This window comes from Anomaloglossus baeobatrachus, chromosome 1 (assembly GCF_048569485.1).
Source record: "Anomaloglossus baeobatrachus isolate aAnoBae1 chromosome 1, aAnoBae1.hap1, whole genome shotgun sequence".
In the NCBI taxonomy this organism is placed as follows: Eukaryota; Metazoa; Chordata; class Amphibia; order Anura; family Aromobatidae; genus Anomaloglossus; species Anomaloglossus baeobatrachus.
The window spans coordinates 940,586,975-940,595,009 of NC_134353.1; positions in this window are offsets into that span (position 1 = coordinate 940,586,975).

Below are 8,035 nucleotides of genomic sequence, written 5' to 3' on the forward strand. Positions count from 1 at the left end.
AGTGCAGACAATGCTCTATGAGCTAAACATTCCAGGACTACAGAATAATACATTTTATCGAGTGCAGACAATGCTCTGTGAGCTAAATATTCCAGGATTACAGATTGATATATTGTATCAAGTGCAGACAATGCTCTGTGAGCTAAACATCCCAAGACTCGAGATTGATACATTGTATCCAGTGCAGACAATGCTTTGGTAGCTAAACATCAAGTGTAGGCAATGCTCTGTGAGCTAAACAGAGAGATGCTGTATCTCTTACAGAGAGATCTGTAATTGGAAAATGATGATGAAGTGAGACCCATACGTCCTCATTTGAACCTGTTCACTTTTGTGACGTTTTGTAAATTTGGCACAAATTGTAACCAGAATTTCCAGGATTATTTGTATCATTGCAAATTCTTTTAACTGCGTTAATGTCACCTCTAAATGGGGTTGTCTTCTGCTGGAGGATCCTCTGAGACCCTGAATCTATTACCAAAAATCACTGACAGCTGTGTGCCCATGATGAGAATTGTACGTATATATGCACTTGTCCAAGCTATGGGTTATAGGGAGGGCAGACGGGGGTTTTATCTCTCCACCTCAGCCACATTGGGAACCTATATACTTCTACACGGACCCCAGTATCTACAGCCTTGGGTATAATACCTATTGGCTCCCTCAGGGGACCAGATCGGACTTCAAAATCTGCACACCCTGTATTAAGCCCCTCCTAGTGTGATCCACCCCCACTGATTTGAAAATCTGCAGGAAAGTGATACAGAACCTCAAGAAGGTCAATCATTAACAAAAAGCAAATATTTAACGTGCATGTCCCTTTAAAACAGACTCACAATATACACATGCCTTCATCTTCAAGTATTACTGGACCATGAATGGTCCAAAGATAGCAATGCAGCTCCACACCATAGCGCACAGCAAATACTGCAATGTTCCTTGGTCCAAGAGGATAATATCACTGACCTACCTGATGGACCATCATGGTGCAGCCTGTCCTCACATCTGACCTGGATGCAGTGAGGAAGACTCTGGGGATCTTCTGATGTTCTACCATGGAAAGGACAATTGATGAACATATGAGCGAGTGAGAGAGGAACATAAGGTATCCTATATAGAATCCCTAAAATATGGGAATCCTAAGCAAGACCACCTCCATCAGCCATCATCTTCAGAGGCCATCACAAAGCTCCACCTACTAGAAGATAACGCAATATTAGGATCAGTAATGTAATGTATGTACACAGTGACTGCACCAGCAGAATAGTGAGTGCAGCTCTGGAGTATAATACAGGAGGTAACTCAGGATCAGTAATGTAATGTATGTACACAGTGACTACACCAGCAGAATAGTGAGTGCAGCTCTGGAGTATAATACAGGAGGTAACTCAGGATCAGTAATGTAATGTATGTACACAGTGCCTTCACCAGCAGAATAGTGAGTGCAGCTCTGGAGTATAATACAGGAGGTAACTCAGGATCAGTAATGTAATGTATGTACACAGTGACTACACCAGCAGAATAGTGAGTGCAGCTCTGGAGTATAATACAGGAGGTAACTCAGGATCAGTAATGTATGTACACAGTGACTGCACCAGCAGAATAGTGAGTGCAGCTCTGGAGTATAAAACAGGAGGTAACACAGGATCAGTAATGTAATGTATGTACTCAGTGACTGCACCAGCAGAATAGTGAGTGCAGCTCTGGAGTATAATACAGGAGGTAACTCAGGATCAGTAATGTAATGTATGTACACAGTGACTACACCAGCAGAATAGTGAGTGCAGCTCTGGAGTATAATACAGGAGGTAACTCAGGGTCAGTAATGTAATGTATGTACACAGTGACTACACCAGCAGAATAGTGAGTGCAGCTCTGGAGTATAATACAGGAGGTAACTCAGGATCAGTAATGTAATGTATGTACACAGTGACTACACCAGCAGAATAGTGAGTGCAGCTCTGGAGTATAATACAGGAGGTAACTCAGGATCAGTAATGTAATGTATGTACACAGTGCCTTCACCAGCAGAATAGTGAGTGCAGCTCTGGAGTATAATACAGGAGGTAACTCAGGATCAGTAATGTAATGTATGTACACAGTGCCTTCACCAGCAGAATAGTGAGTGCAGCTCTGGAGTATAATACAGGAGGTAACTCAGGATCAGTAATGTAATGTATGTACACAGTGACTACACCAGCAGAATAGTGAGTGCAGCTCTGGAGTATAATACAGGAGGTAACTCAGGATCAGTAATGTATGTACACAGTGACTGCACCAGCAGAATAGTGAGTGCAGCTCTGGAGTATAAAACAGGAGGTAACACAGGATCAGTAATGTAATGTATGTACTCAGTGACTGCACCAGCAGAATAGTGAGTGCAGCTCTGGAGTATAATACAGGAGGTAACTCAGGATCAGTACAGGATCAGTAATGTAATATATGTATACAGTGACTGCACCAGCAGAATAGTGAGTGCAGCTCTGGAGTAATACAGGATGTAACTCAGGATCAGTACAGGATCAGTAATGTAATGTATGTACACAGAGACTGCACCAGCAGAATAATGAGTGCAGCTCTGGAGTATAATACAGGAGTTAATTAATTACAGGATAAGTACCGTAAATGTAATGTATGTACAGAGTGATTGCATCAGCAGAATAGTGAGTGCAGCTCTGGCGTATAGTACAGAATGTAACTCAGGATCCGTACTGGATAAATAATGTAATTTATGCACACAGTAACTGCACTAGAAGAATAGTGAGTGCAGCTCTGGAGTATAATACTGGAGGTAACTCAGGATCAGTACAGGATAAGAAATGTAAGGTATGTACACAGAGACTGCACCAGAAGAATAGTGAGTGCAGCTCTGGAGTATAATACAGATGAAGCCAAGAGACCAGAAGTCAATAGGCAAATAGCTATGGGCAAATCATCAATGAAGTCAATGGACAAGGTCCTCAAATCGAGTAACATTTCACTGTAGACAAAGGGGTGCTTCACACATAGCGAGATCGCTGCTGAGTCACGCTTTTTGTGACGCAGCAGTGACCTCATTAGCGATCTCGCTGTGTGTGACACTGAGCAGTGATCTGGCCCCTGCTGTGAGATCGCTGCTCGTTACACACAGCCCTGGTTCGTTTTTTTATTGTTGCTCTCCCACTGTGACACACAGATCGCTGTGTGTGACAACGAGAGAGCGACGAAATGAAGCGAGCAGGAAACAGGAGCCGGCGTCTGGCAGCTGCGGTAAGCTGTAACCAGGGTAAACATCGGGTAACCAAGGGAAGACCTTTCCCTGGTTACCCGATATTTACCTTCGTTACCAGCCTCCGCCGCTCTTGCTGCTAGTGCCGGCTCCTGCTCTCTGCACATGTAGCTGCAGTACACATCGGGTTAATTAACCCTATGTTGTCACGCTCCCCGGGTCCTCGGCTCCCCTCCCCGGGTCCTCTGCTCCGCTCCCCGGGTCCTCAGTCCCGCTCCCCGGCTCACCTGCCACGCTCCCCGCTCCCCAGCCTCCGGTGCCCGTCCTTCCCAGGCCCCCTGGTCTCCGATCCCGGCGCCCGACGGCTTCCCAGGCCCTGGCCGGCTCCCCTGCATCCTCCTCTCAGCTTCCTTCCCTGGCTTCTGGCACCCGAGCCGCGCGCATGCGCATTAGGGCGCGCGCGCGGTCACTGACCCTTTCTTAAAGGGCCAGCGTCCATTAACAGGAAATGAGGCTAAACAGGTACAGGGTATAAAGGGGTTTATTGTCCAAGGGGGCGGGGCCTGATCTTCGTGTTTCCTAAGCTAGGAGTCAGGTCTCCTGGTGTATATGTGTATATACTCACCTATCTCTCTTGTAGAGCCGTGCCTGCCTCGCCATCCAGTCCTGCCGTATCCTGAACCCCGAACGCTGTCCATCTGCCATCCTGACAGTCCGCACCATCTCGGATCCCTGCGGTGACCCGTCATCTCGCTCCAAAGGTTCCGGACCCCGCCTAACGTCATCTCGGCTTCCGAACCTGAGCTGCGTCACCCGGACTACCACCCGTGACTCCGTGGTCCCAGGGACTTCTCCGCTATACTCGTGTGCACGGACTGTTCTGCTGTTTATAGTGTTCCAGCTACCGGACTCTTTACTACCATCTAGGAGTTCGGCCCAGTGGATCCACCTCCTGGGTCTGCCCGTCCACCTGGCCGTGACAGTAAGATCAGGCCATGGATCCCGCTGCAGCACTAGCAGCCGTACAGGAGGAACTCCAACGCCAGCGTGAAGTACAGACCCGCATGCTGCAATTCATGTCTTCTGTAGACGCCCGCCTGAACACGCTACAAGTGGCAGTTACGACTTCAACATCCCGGGCTTCCACTAGTCAATCCACGGATCCAGCTCCTGTGGCGACTTCTTCAGATACCACCAGACTTCGGTTGGCTTCACCACCCCGGTACGCCGGAGACCCCAAGACCTGCAGGGGATTCCTAAACCAATGCTCCCTCCATTTCACGCAGCTGCCGCATTTGTTTGCCTCCGACCAAGCCAAGGTCGCCTTCATCATGTCCCATCTAGAGGGTGAGGCACTGGCGTGGATGAACCCCTTGTGGGAGAAGGGGGATCCTGTGACCACGAACATCCAGGAGTTCCTGCAGGCATTCCGTGGTACCTTTGATGAGCCCGGACGCGCCTCCGCGTCTGCTTCGTCTCTTCTCCGGTTACGTCAGGGGACTCTGACGGTGGGTCAATACGCGATCCGGTTTCGCACCCTGGCCTCAGAACTCGGGTGGAACAACGAGGCCCTAACCGCCGCCTTCTGGGAAGGCCTCTCGGGGCGAATTAAAGACGAGCTGGCGGGTCGTGACGTACCGACCACCCTGGATGCCCTGATTGCCCTAGCGACTCGAGTGGACATTCGCTTTCAGGAGCGATCCAAGGAAGTGTCCCGTGAGAGACATCCGGTACGGCATTCCTCTCCTCCGCAGAAAACCCCCATACTTCAGTCATCGACAGCTGGGGCCCCCGTCCACGAGCCCATGCAGATCGACCGAGTGCGGCAGTCTGAACAACGTCGAGCAGAGCGGCTCGCCAAGGGTCTCTGCTTTTACTGCGGTGAGGGCACACACCTGCTACGCTCCTGTCCAGAGAGGCCGGGAAACTCCAAAGCCTAGGGTTGGTAGGAGAGGCCACCCTAGGTGCTGGGACTCTCTCTGACCCGGTTACATGGACAGTGCAAGTGACAACGGGAGAGACACGGTTCACGGCTGATGCCTACCTCGATTCCGGGGCAGCAGGCAATTTCATCCAGCAGGCCACGGTGGACAAGTACCAGGTGCCTGTTATTCCACTCGACAAGCCCCTAGTGATTGCCTCTGTGGATGGGAGACCCCTCTCTGACACCATCACCTGGATCACCAGGCCGGTCGAACTGCGTATCGGTGCCCTTCACACCGAGAACATCGCTTTCTACGTCCTCCCACACATGTCCCATCAGATCCTGCTGGGACTTCCATGGTTGCGGACACACGAACCATCAGTCAGCTGGGGCACTGGCGAAATCACCCGATGGGGCTCTTCGTGTCAGGAGAAGTGCCTAAAGTCCATACAACCCATCCGACGACCTCCGGTTCCAGAGAACCTACCGGGGCTGCCCTCGGCCTATTGGTCCTTTGCAGATGTCTTTGATAAAAAGGAATCCGAGGTACTGCCGCCACATCGTCCATACGATTGTGCCATCGACCTGCTCCCAGGAACAACACCACCACGAGGACGGATATATCCTTTATCTCCAGCCGAAACAAGGGCCATGTCTGCTTACATCTCAGAGAGCCTGGCTAGGGGATTCATTCGGAGATCCTCCTCTCCTGCTGGAGCAGGTTTCTTCTTTGTCAAGAAGAAAGAGGGCGACTTACGCCCATGCATAGACTACCGGGGTTTGAATCAAATCACCGTAAAAAACAAGTACCCTCTGCCGCTCATCCCCGAATTGTTTGACCGGCTTAGAGGAGCTCGTGTGTTCACCAAGCTGGATCTTCGGGGTGCTTACAATCTGGTACGCATCCGCTCTGGTGACGAATGGAAGACCGCGTTCAATACGCGCGATGGACATTATGAATACTGCGTGATGCCCTTCGGCCTGTGTAACGCTCCTGCCGTCTTTCAAGAACTGGTGAACGACGTATTCCGGGACCTTCTCTACATCTGTGTGGTAGTGTATCTAGATGACATCCTTGTCTTCTCTCCAGACCTCCAAACCCACAGAGAAAACGTACAACTGGTTCTACAAAGACTGAGAGAGAATCGTCTGTACGCAAAGTATGAGAAGTGTGTCTTTGAGCAGTCTTCTCTCCCCTTTCTGGGGTACATCATCTCTGATACTGGACTGCAGATGGATCCCAAGAAGGTCTCCGCCATTCTCAACTGGCCTCCTCCTTCTGGACTGAAGGCAATCCAACGCTTCCTGGGATTCGCCAACTACTACCGCCAGTTTATCCCTCACTTCTCGGCCTTGACTGCTCCTCTCTCCGCTTTGACTAAGAAGGAGGCTAATCCAAAGGACTGGTCACCTGCGGCCGACGCCGCGTTTGGCTCTCTGAAGCGGGCTTTTGCTTCCTCTCCTGTACTCCACCGTCCGGAGTTAAACCGCCAGTTCACCTTGGAGGTGGATGCCTCCTCCTCAGGAGCCGGAGCAGTGCTCATGCAAAAGTCCTCCTCCGGGAAGATGGTGACTTGCGGATTCTTCTCCAAGGGCTTCTCAGCGCCTGAACGCAACTACACCATCGGTGACCGAGAGCTCTTGGCAGTCAAACTGGCTTTGGAGGAATGGCGCTACCTCCTGGAAGGTGCAGTGTACCCCGTGATTATTTACACGGACCACAAGAACTTGGAATACCTACGGTCCGCTCAGCGTCTGAACCCACGGCAAGCCAGGTGGTCCCTATTCTTTGCCAGGTTTGATTTCCAGCTTCACTTCCGACCCGCGGACAAGAATGTACGCGCTGATGCCTTGTCCAGGTCTTTCATGCCCATGGAGCAGGAGGAAGAGACTACCCAACCCATCATTTGTCCTAGTAAAATCATTCCGGTGGCCCCTGTCACCCTGGCCCAGATACCGCCCGGGAAGACCTATGTCTCTGAAACCGACAGACAAAAAGTGTTGCACTGGGGCCATGCCTCGAAAACAGCCGGTCATGCTGGTCAGAAAAAGACATGGGGTGCGATAGTACGTCATTATTGGTGGCCATCCCTTCGCACGGACGTCGCTGCTTTTGTATCCGCATGCTCCTCTTGTGCCAGGAACAAGACGCCCAAACGCCTCCCATATGGCCGTCTTCTACCTCTGCCGATACCCTCAGTTCCGTGGCAACACATAGCAATGGACTTTATTACGGACTTGCCATTGTCCTCCGGACACACAGTCATATGGGTCGTGGTGGACCGGTTCTCTAAAATGGCTCATTTCGTCCCTATGGCTGGACTGCCCTCTGCTCAGGAACTCGCGGACGCCTATATACAACACATCTTCCGCTTGCATGGCTTTCCATTACACATCGTATCCGACAGAGGAACTCAGTTCACCTCCCGCTTCTGGAGGGCTCTCTGTAAACATCTGGGAGTGACTCTGGACTTTTCATCTGCATACCATCCTCAGTCTAATGGCCAGGTAGAGAGGGTCAATCAAATCTTGACCTCTTTCTTACGTCACTATGTTAACGCCCATCACGACGACTGGTCCGCTCTTCTTCCTTGGGCTGAATTCTCCCACAACCACCACATCAGTGAGTCGTCCTCCAGCTCTCCCTTCCATGTCGTTTACGGACTTCAGCCTTCCATCCCATTGCCTGTATCCCCTTCTTCGGATATCCCTGCTGCAGATACTGTAGCCCGTGACTTTGCAACCATTTGGGACTCTGTCAAAACGTCCCTTGGACGTGCTTCCCTGCGGATGAAAAGACACGCAGACAAGAAACGTCTGGACCCTCCGTGTTTCTCTCCTGGAGATCTCGTCTGGCTTGCTTCCAAGTACGTCCGCCTGAAGATACCATCCTACAAGCTGGG